At 41.4% G+C, this 9,989-nt stretch overlaps 1 non-coding gene across 1 annotated transcript; it reads right to left on the reverse strand.

The window, feature by feature from the left end:
• Positions 1–6,661: 6,661 nt before the first annotated feature.
• On the reverse strand, positions 6,662–6,765 carry LOC129400220 (small nucleolar RNA U13). The gene has a single exon (XR_008627535.1). It is a non-coding gene; the product is annotated as a small nucleolar RNA U13 (small nucleolar RNA).
• Positions 6,766–9,989: the final 3,224 nt, after the last annotated feature.

Consider the following 9,989-nt stretch of genomic DNA (forward strand, 5'->3'; position numbering starts at 1 on the left):
CACGAACTTGGTGTCACGGGAACGAGATATAAGGGGAAAAAAATTAAAATTATTATGTACTTGGAACAGAGGGACGCTGGTGGAGTCTCGAGCCGGGGCCGATACCAGCGCACTACTTTTGGCTCCAGAAACTGCTTGCAGACATGCTGCTAGACTATCAACTAAGCCATAGCCCCACACCGGCTGAAGACGGGAAATAACCCTCTTTCTCGTTTTTTTCCCCTTTGTCAGACAGTGTGGTGTCAATCATATTATGAGGATTACTAAACAGGCAGGAACTCGGTGGCGTGGGAAGGAGGGGGAGAAAAAAAAAAGAAAAGTTATGTACCTGGAACAGCGGGACTTAATATCTCTACATTCTCAGCAATGGAAAACTAACTATCAAATGCTTCCTTGGCAGTAGGACTGTCTTTTTTTTCGGGGGGAAACTCCAACAACAATAGTGAGTTATGTGTTGAAACATGGAATGTAACCAAGGTAAAGAGAGAACGAAGTGAAATTTATCACTCACGTGGGCGGGGGCTGGGGGGCGGGAGGGGGTGGGAGGTACACTGGGGTTGGTGGTGGAATATGGGCACTGGTGAAGGGAAGGGTGTTTGAGTATTGTATAACTGACATAACCCTGAGAACTATGTAACCTTCCACATGGTGATTCAATAAAGTAAAATTTAAAAAAAAGTCCAGGGAATATAAACTCTGTTGCCTATCTCCAATCATTTACAGAACTTGGTCATAAGCAACCAGTTAGTACTCTCTGTCATCTTCAAATTGGACATTGATGCTTATTGACACTTAAAATAAAATATTATTTGAATTTATGGTCAGGATAACAATACTCATCCTTTCTCTCATTTGAATTATTGACTCTTTTGAACTTCTTCCAAGTCTTGTCCCATGTGAAATTATATTAACACATACACCTTGATGGGGCTAGGCATGATGAACCTTGAACACCTACCTGACACAAAGAGATCTTTGTGCCTGACTTTGGTTGTGTTGAGCAAAGGGCAAAAGAAAGTAAGTCTTGGTCTTGAGGCTGTATACATAGTATAGAGAGTTTTATTCAAATGTTGGTTATTTACTACATATATAATTTAGGTATGGTTTTAATCTCTCCAGGATTCTAAATGGGAGTAATAAATGTACTGAAATGTATTTATTTTTAATTCATGGAGGGAAAACAAGGCAAGACACTTGTCATTTCCTTGGTAGCATGTTTGTTACACATTATCTAGACAGGGCATCCCAACCCTGTCTATACTTCTCTCCCTCATAAGTAGAGAACACTCTTTCCTCTTTCTTCCCCTCCTTTAAGAAATTAAACATTTGTCTCACATTCTAATTGTTCATGACTCCTAAATTTAGCCTTTTATTCATGCTGCTCATTGTTGAAATTCTCTGATACAAAGGAGTTTAAGTTATTCACCATTCATCAAAATTCCAATTTCCTAAAATTCTTATCTCAGGTAGATGTTAAAAAAGCATTTTTACCTAGTTGATTAAATAAATCCATCAAAAGCATACATAACATATAGGGTGATACACTAATGGAGACTTAATACATTGCGTGGCCACTTTGCGGCCTTGCGCTTTTGGGAGTTTGCTTTTAAGTCTCTGGATGTTGGCCGTTGATGGGAGTACACACACCTGGGTTCCTCTGTTGGTACCTTCATGCGTGAGGCCCGTCTGAACGTGTGGAGAGGGGCCTCGAGCATGGCTGTAGCTAAATTCTGGTGTTCTTTGGCCGCTGGGAGCTCTGCTCAGGGTGCGGAGGGAAGCTGGAGCCCATCCCCTCTGAGGGACCCTGGGGAAGACAGCCAGGCGTGCGGGCAAGAGACTCTCTGCCATTGCAGCCGCGCAATATCTTGTAGCCTACTTCTCTCTCTGGGAGAAACTGGCAAGCTTCTGAGAGTTTCCTGCCCACATGGGACAGCCTTGCAAGCTTCCTATGGTGTATTCATATGCTAAATCCAGTAACAAGCTGGATCCCATTCCCCTGACCCTGAAAGAGCCTCCAGTGTGACATCATTGGGAGGGCCGAGTGGAGAGAGACTTCTAAGATCTCAGGGAAAGGACGAATGGAGATGTTACTGAGCCCGTTCAAGAAATCAATGATTAATGGGATTTCGTGATCGTGATTAATACATGAATGCATGCCATTTTTTTCAAGTACATCCCTGGCTTCTGTGTGTGTATGACAAAGAGGAGGAGAAGGAGTGCCAGAAAGGGGAGAGGGAGAAGGAGTGTGATAATTAAGTTGATGATCAAGGCACTCATCACCTATTTCTCCTCTGATTTGAATCTCAGAGAAGATGGGACACAATTTTTGAGAGTATTTCCTCAAAATTTCCTACTAAGAAGAAGAAGAACATTTGCTTTTATTTGGTTTAACATCACAGAACAAAGTTCTATGAACTCAGCATCTTAGCATAAAGTATTTGAAGATTTTTACTGTGGACTGAATCGTGTCTCCCTGAAATTTATATGTAGATGCATCTTTTCCCATGTGATGGTATTTTTGATGTGCGATCTTTGGGGTATAATAAAGCTGAGATAAGGCCAAGTGATCCTTATATCCTCATATGTAAGCAGCTGTAGAAGAAGAGGACATACCATTCTCTTTTCACTCTTGCGTGAGGACACAGCATGGAGGTGCCATATATACAACTAGACCAAGACTCTACCTGGAATTGGACTCCTAATTCAAAACTGTGAGAAAATAAGTCTGTTATTTAAAGCCACCAGGTCTATGGTCTTTTATTGTGACACAAGAAACCAATATAATTTTAGAGCTAAGGAGATCTTGCAATCATCTGAGTACGAGGTGTTAAACTTGTCTGTGGAGCTGGTGGAAACTTCCTAATAAAACTAAGACTTCATTGACATGTGATCACCAGTTTACTAATCTATTGTAGTGACATGCTATAATCCCAGACAAGATTGCTTAGATATGTCCCAAAGTTATTATACAAAACTGGAGAAGAATTTAGGAATCATTTAACTTGTATTTCTTGTTTTTTTTGGAAGAGTCACACCAGGCAGTGCTCAAGAGGTACTGCCAGCTCTGTGCTCAGGGAATGCTCCAGATGATACTACTGTGACAATGTGGTGCAAGGATTGAACTTGGACCTATTACTTGCATAGCACATGCTTAACCTGTTGAGTATCTCCCTAACCCCATACCTTATCTATCTATGAGCAGATAAAGTTACTAGGGACTCCAGAGTTTAAGAGATTTTTGGCAGAAGTCACATAGCAGCATCTCAGCTTTCTCCCTGCAAAGCCAATATCATCTTCACAGTGTCTCCATGCAGATCTTTAGTCACAGTGAGGCCCTGGAGGACTGTAAAGATGAATTAGGTCCTATCAGAAATCTTAGAAAAAGTACAAACATTTCTTTTTCAAAGCTCCTTTCTTTATATGCATATGAGAAAATGGTGTATAGCAGTATTGACCTTCTGTTTGCAATCTAGCTCTGTGGTGAACAAAGACATTGTGGCTTACCACAACTCCACAACCAGTGCCGTGGACCTATGTATCCTCCTGGGTTCTGTCCTGCCCACTTAGTTTGAGAGCTGGAGGCGCAGAAGAAGTGGGTTGGAGCAATGATTGGTTAGCTAACAAACAACATCATTGTCTCTTCTAATTAAACAACTATTTTTAGCTCATAGGGATTATATGGGATTGGTTTTTCCTTTTTCTTTTTTCTTTCTCCCTGCTTTCTCATGACTTAGCTGTGCTATTGATCTAAGACGGGTCCATGGCCGTGTCTGCTAAGATATACCTGGAACTGCAGTGTCATTGACTGCTCAAATCAAGTACTTAGTCCATCTCAGGAAAACCGTAATCCCTGACTTAGAATCTCATTTTCCTTCACTGAAGCTGGTGAAACTTTTTTTTTAAATGTAGGTATAATGCTATTTATTCAGCCATTGATTAAGCTGATTGAATTGGGCATGAACTCCACATGCTTAATTAAATTTTTCAATTGAATATCTGTGAGATAGACTGCTACAAAGCTGTTCATAATTGGGTTTCAGTCATACCATGACCCAGCACCCATCCCTCCACCAGTTACATTTCCCATCACCAATGTCCCCTGTTTCCCTCCCACCATCCACCAACTCCCACCTGCAGCCTCCCTCTATGGGAGGCACTTTCTTTCCTCTCTCCTTTTCCTTTTGTACATTATGGTTTGCAATACAGGTGCTAAGAGGTCATGGTGTTTGTGCAGAGCATTCAGATCTTTGGGATGGTAAGGCTGAAGTAGCTTTTTAATTAAGTGGCAGCTTTGAGGTGTGGATGTGACTGCCGAGGCTTCCAGAAGTATAGGGATGTGGGCAAAGGTAGCTCATCCCTGGAGATTTCATTCACAAAAATTGCATATCAGAATTTTCAGCAGATAATGTCTCAGTGAGGTCCATGCTGAGACAGTGGAGGATATGGTGGCGATTTTGGATTGTGGGAACAAGTGGCTGCCAGGGGCTCTGCTTGGGCAGTCACCAGGCTGACATGCTCTCCCTCCCCCCCTCCCCCAATTTGCCCTGGTCTGTTTAGCCTTGTGCAGGTCCAAGATTAACTGCAGCTTTTGATCTCTTTAGAGATCTACTTATGGGTCTCCAAAGAAAGGCCTGTAGTAGAGCTTACATGATGCCACTGGAGTTGGTTCGTGGGGGATGATTGCCGGTGTTTTCACTGGCAATTGGGACATAGGAGGTAACCCATCCCAACTCCTAGAAAACTTGGAGATTTCAGTCACAATACCTGTTCAGCCATGTGCTGGTCCAAGATTAACTGCAGCTTTTGATCTCTTTTGAGATTTATATATGGGTCTCTGAAATAAGGCTGATTAATAAGCTTGTATAGCAGAGCCAAAAGTGGTTTGTGGGCATAGTTACCACATATCTAACTTAATTTCTTGGTAAACTTGGTCCCAAGTTGTTAGGGTCTGGCCAAAGGCACAGCGACAATTTGGGCATATCAGGAAGCCTAAAGTCACCATCAGGCTGCTGATACACTTGCCCCACAAGTATAGGTTCATCTGTTGGCGTCACCATACCCCCTAATGAAACCTTTGAATCCAAGGATGGGCACACTTGTGACCCTTGGGCAAAAGGCGGTTTCTATAAACAGAATTTTATTGGAACATATGATACATTCATCCATTTAATTTATTATATTTCTCTTTTATTAAATGTATTAGAATCTAGATAGTTAGAATGATAAGTTTATAATATCAATATTCAAAATTACTGCATCCTGCCATCACCAAAGTGCCCATAGCCCTCCACCACTGTCCCTTTGTCACCTCTGGGCTGGTCTTCTTCCATATCCTTTCCCTCCACTCATTACTTGGTAGTTCGTTTTATATTCCAGTACCATGGGTTAGTCATTGTTTGTTACTGTCAATTCTCTAGTTTTGTCTCTCCATTTCACAGAGATGAATGAGATCATAGTTCTCTTATTATTTTCTTTTAACTTATTTCACTTAATATGATACTCTTCAATGCATTCCATGTTACAGCAAACAGTATGATTTAATTTTCTCTTATAGACAAGTAGTATTCCATTGTGAATATATACCACAATTTATTTATTTATTTATTGTTGGATATTTGCATTGTTTCTATAACCCGGCTTCTGTACTGAGCACTGCAATGAATATAGGTGTGTGCATACATCTTTTCAAATGAGTAGTTTTGTGTTTTTTGAATAGGTGCCAAGTAGTGAAATAGCTGGATCACATGGGAGTTCTAGTTTTACCTGTAAAATCTCCACACTGTGTTCCACAGCCTGTATCATGCAGTATGCCCACCAACAGTGAGGGGTGGCTATCTCTTTATCTATGAACAATGGCAGTTCTATGCCACAACTATAGCAGTGATTAACTATATGGAAGTATATCCTTCACAGTGCCAAAATTACTTACTTTGGTAATTTTTTGTTTGTTTTTGGCGCACGTTCAGCTGTGTGCAGGGCTTATTCTTCATTTTATGTCTAGGAATCACAACTGGAAGTGCCCAGAATCTGTCTAATCAGGGTTGGCTACATGCAAAGCTAGCACCTTATGCTGTGTTCTATCTCTCCATTTCCTCAAAATATATTCTTTGGCTCTTAAAAGAAAGAAGTTTGCTGACACTGTTCTAGACTATTGCTGTCCAATAGAAGTTTCTGAGATGACTGAAATTTTTCATAGCTCCATTTTAAAATATAGAAGCTACAACATAGCTCCATTTTTAAATACAGAAGCTCTATCAGATTTAATACATGAGCCACGTAGATTATTAAGCACTTCAAATGTGCCTGGCAGAGCTTAGGAAACACAACTTACATTTTTCCTTAATCCTGATAAAGATTGAAATTAAAATGTAAAGCTTAAATAAAAGGGAAGTTCATTATCCCAACATTCCAGATGACTCTTGACAAGACTGTTCCATTAACTTGGTTTATAGGAGGTGAGGAGCTTGACCTGCACTATTCCACCTCTCTCTGTGGAGAGCCCAACCTGTGATTCATTGCTAGAAAGGACCAAATCTGATCCTTTTGTTTCTATTTTTGTCTCCTTCATCCACAAACTGACAGTTTTAAAACGATTCCTTTGAATCTGATTCAGCAGTTTTAGAGAGAATCTCTGTATTTTTTTTCATCCTACTTTATCTCACGTCAGATGGGTAATGTGCCAAGTATGTAACAAGGCTTAAGAGAGGCACATGTCACACAAATGTGTAAACACCTAATCATTATACTTATGAACCAGAAAAGTATCAAGGAACCCTGAAATTTAATACTGTTTTTTTTCTGGAATACTTTACATAAATCTTTTTTTTTGGGGGGGTGGTCACACCCGGTGATGCACAGGGGTTACTCCTGGCTTTGCACTCAGGAGTCACCCCTGGCGTTGCTCAGGGGACCATATGGGATGCTGGGAATCGAACCCGGGTCAGCTGCATGCAAGGCAAACGCCCTACCCGCTGTGCTATCACTCCAGCCCCTACATGAATCTTTTTGATCAACCAGGCCTTCCCTGATTGCCTGACCTAGAACCACCCACAGCAGCACCCACCCTATTTCCTGATTAATTTTTCTTTACTATTTTTTCATCTTTGAGTTATACCCAAGGATGCTTTGGGTTCACTCCTATCTCAGGGATCACTCCTGGTAAAGATGGGGACTGTGTGATACTAAGGAGTGAATGGGGGTTGGTTACATTTAAGGCAAATACTTTAATCCTAGTACACTCTCTCTCTCTCTCTCTCTCTCTCTCTCTCTCTCTCTCTCACACACACACACACACACACTTTACTTTTCAAACCCAGGCCATATTACCTCCATGCCCTTCTGATGAATTCCCTAACTCCTTCTTGAAAGGGTGACTGCCTGAATAAGAGCAGGCCTTCTCAGTCTCACTGCTGTGTTCTTGTTTACATATATATATATATACATAAATATAAATATTATGATCTTTGTACATAGTATAGTGTCTGTCAGGAGGTAGGCATGTAAATATTTTTTGAATCAACTTAAGAGTATTAATCTAATGTAATATAAAATTCATCCTCTATAGGAATATGTCAAGGGAAAATAGACAAGGCCACAGGAGATAAAGTCTATTGGATAGTGTTGGGTGTTATTTTTTGCCATTGCAGATTTTTTTTTTCTGCCACTGCCATTATAATGTTTCTGCCAAACATTGTAAGTGTCTCCATTGAAAAGTAAAGTGTCTCCCAGTTTCGGGTAAAGAAGGCACAGTTTTTCAAATTCCAGGTTCTCAGTATTCCAATCCTTCATTTGCTTGTTTATTTTTGGGGGCAACACCAATAATTCTCCAGGGTTACTCTTGACTCTCCACTCAGGAATTACTCCTGGCAGTGCTTGGGCACCATATGGGATGCTGTGGATTGAAAATGGGTCAGTCATGTGCAAGGCAAGCACTGTTCCCATTCTGATTATAAGTACTGCAGTCTAAACTGATTCCTGAGATTTAAGAAAAAATTTTTTTTTGTTAAAGTGCTGTGATTTACAAAGTTATTCATAGCTGGGGCTGGAGAGATAGCACAATGGGTAGGGCACTTGCCTTGCACACAGATGACCCAGGTTAGATTCCTCTGCCCCTCTCAGAGAGCCCAGGAGCTACTGAGAGTATCTTGCCTGCACAGCAGAGCCTGGCAAGCTACCAGTGGTGTATTTGATATGCCAAAAATAGTAACAAGTCTCATGATGGAGACGTTACTGGTGCCCGTTCGAGCAAATCAATGAGCAACTGGATGACAGACAGTGATCCATAGCTGAGTTTTGAATTTAGGCATACAATATTGCAACACTGATCCCACCACCAATGTCGGCTTCCCCCCACCAGTGTTCCCAGGTTCCTTCCCATATTGCCAGTCCACCCCTCACCCAGCCTCCAGTCTCCAGGCACCTAAGTTTGATTGTTAAAGTTTGGGTCTCTTGATTTCAGTGTTGTTGACTCTGTGATTTGGATATTTGGCTCTATCATTTCTTACCACCACTTTGTACCTTAATCCCCTGACAAGGCCCCCGTTGCTTCTCATCGTCTCTTCTTCCGCCCACTACTCTTTCTTTCCTTCTCCTCCCTATACTTTGGGGCAAAGGTTGATCTAAGAATCCCCCATTAAGGACCCTTCTTCACTGCTGGTGGGAATGCCGACTGGTTCAGCCCTTCTGGAAAACAATTTGGACGACTCTCAAAAAATTAGATATTGAATTCCCATTTGACCCAGCAATACCACTGCTGGGAATATATCCCAGAGAGGCAAAAAAGTACAATCGAAACAACATCTGCACATGTATGTTCATCGCAGCACTGTTTACAATAGCCAGAATCTGGAAAAAACCCGAATGCCCCAGAACGGATGACTGGTTGAGGAAACTTTGGTACATCTATACAATGGAATACTATGCAGCTGTTAGAAAAAAGGAGGTCAAGAATTTTGTAGTCAAGTGGATGGGCATGAAAAGTTTCATGCTGAGTGAAATGAGTCAGAAAGAGAGAGACAGACATAGAAAGATTGCACTCATCTATGGTATATAGAATAACAGAGTGGGAGACTAACACTCAAGAACTGTAGAAATAAGTACCAGGAGGTTGACTCCATGGCTTCGAGGCTGGCCTCACGTTCCGGGGAAAGGTCAACTCAGAGAAGCGATCACCAACTACATTGTAGTCGAAGGCCATGTGGGGGAAGGGAGTTGCGGGCTGAATGAGGGCTAGAGACTGAGCACAGCGGCCACTCAACACCTTTATTGCAAAGCACAACAGCTAATTAGAGAGAGAAAACAGAAGGGAATGCATTGCCACAGTGGCAGGGTGGGGTGGGGGGGAGATGGGATTGGGGAGGGTGGGAGGGACACTGGGTTTACGGGTGGTGGAGAATGGGCACTGGTGAAGGGATGGGTTCCAAACTTTGTATGAGGGAAGTATAAGCACAAAAGTGTATAAATCTGTAACTGTACCCTCACGGTGATTCTCTAATTAAAAATAAAAAAAAAAAAAAAAAAAAGAATCCCCCATTAAGAACATTGTTTTCCTTCATCCAGTCATTCTAAATAACACATGCAAGTATTATCATCCTGTGCTTATCCTTGTTCTAGCTTACTTTATTTGAAATGATGTCTTCCAGCTTCATCCATGTTGCAGCAAATTGCATGATGTCATCGTTCCTTAGAGCTGTGTAGTATTGCATTGTGTATATATACCACATCTTCATGATCCACGTGTCTGTGATTGAATATCTGGGTTGATTCTAAGTCTTATCTATTGTACTGAGTGCTACCATGAATAGTGGTGGGCATAGTTCTTTTGACTGTTCTTTTTTTCTGTCCTAAATACCGCAAAGTAGAATTTCTGGATCATAAGGGAACTCAACTCTGAGTTTACTGAATACCTTCAATACTGCTTTCTTTTGGAATTGGACCAGGCAACATTCCCACTAACAGTCAATAAGGGTTCCTTTTTCACCACATCCCCA

Source organism: Sorex araneus, chromosome X, assembly GCF_027595985.1.
Source record: "Sorex araneus isolate mSorAra2 chromosome X, mSorAra2.pri, whole genome shotgun sequence".
In the NCBI taxonomy this organism is placed as follows: Eukaryota; Metazoa; Chordata; class Mammalia; order Eulipotyphla; family Soricidae; genus Sorex; species Sorex araneus.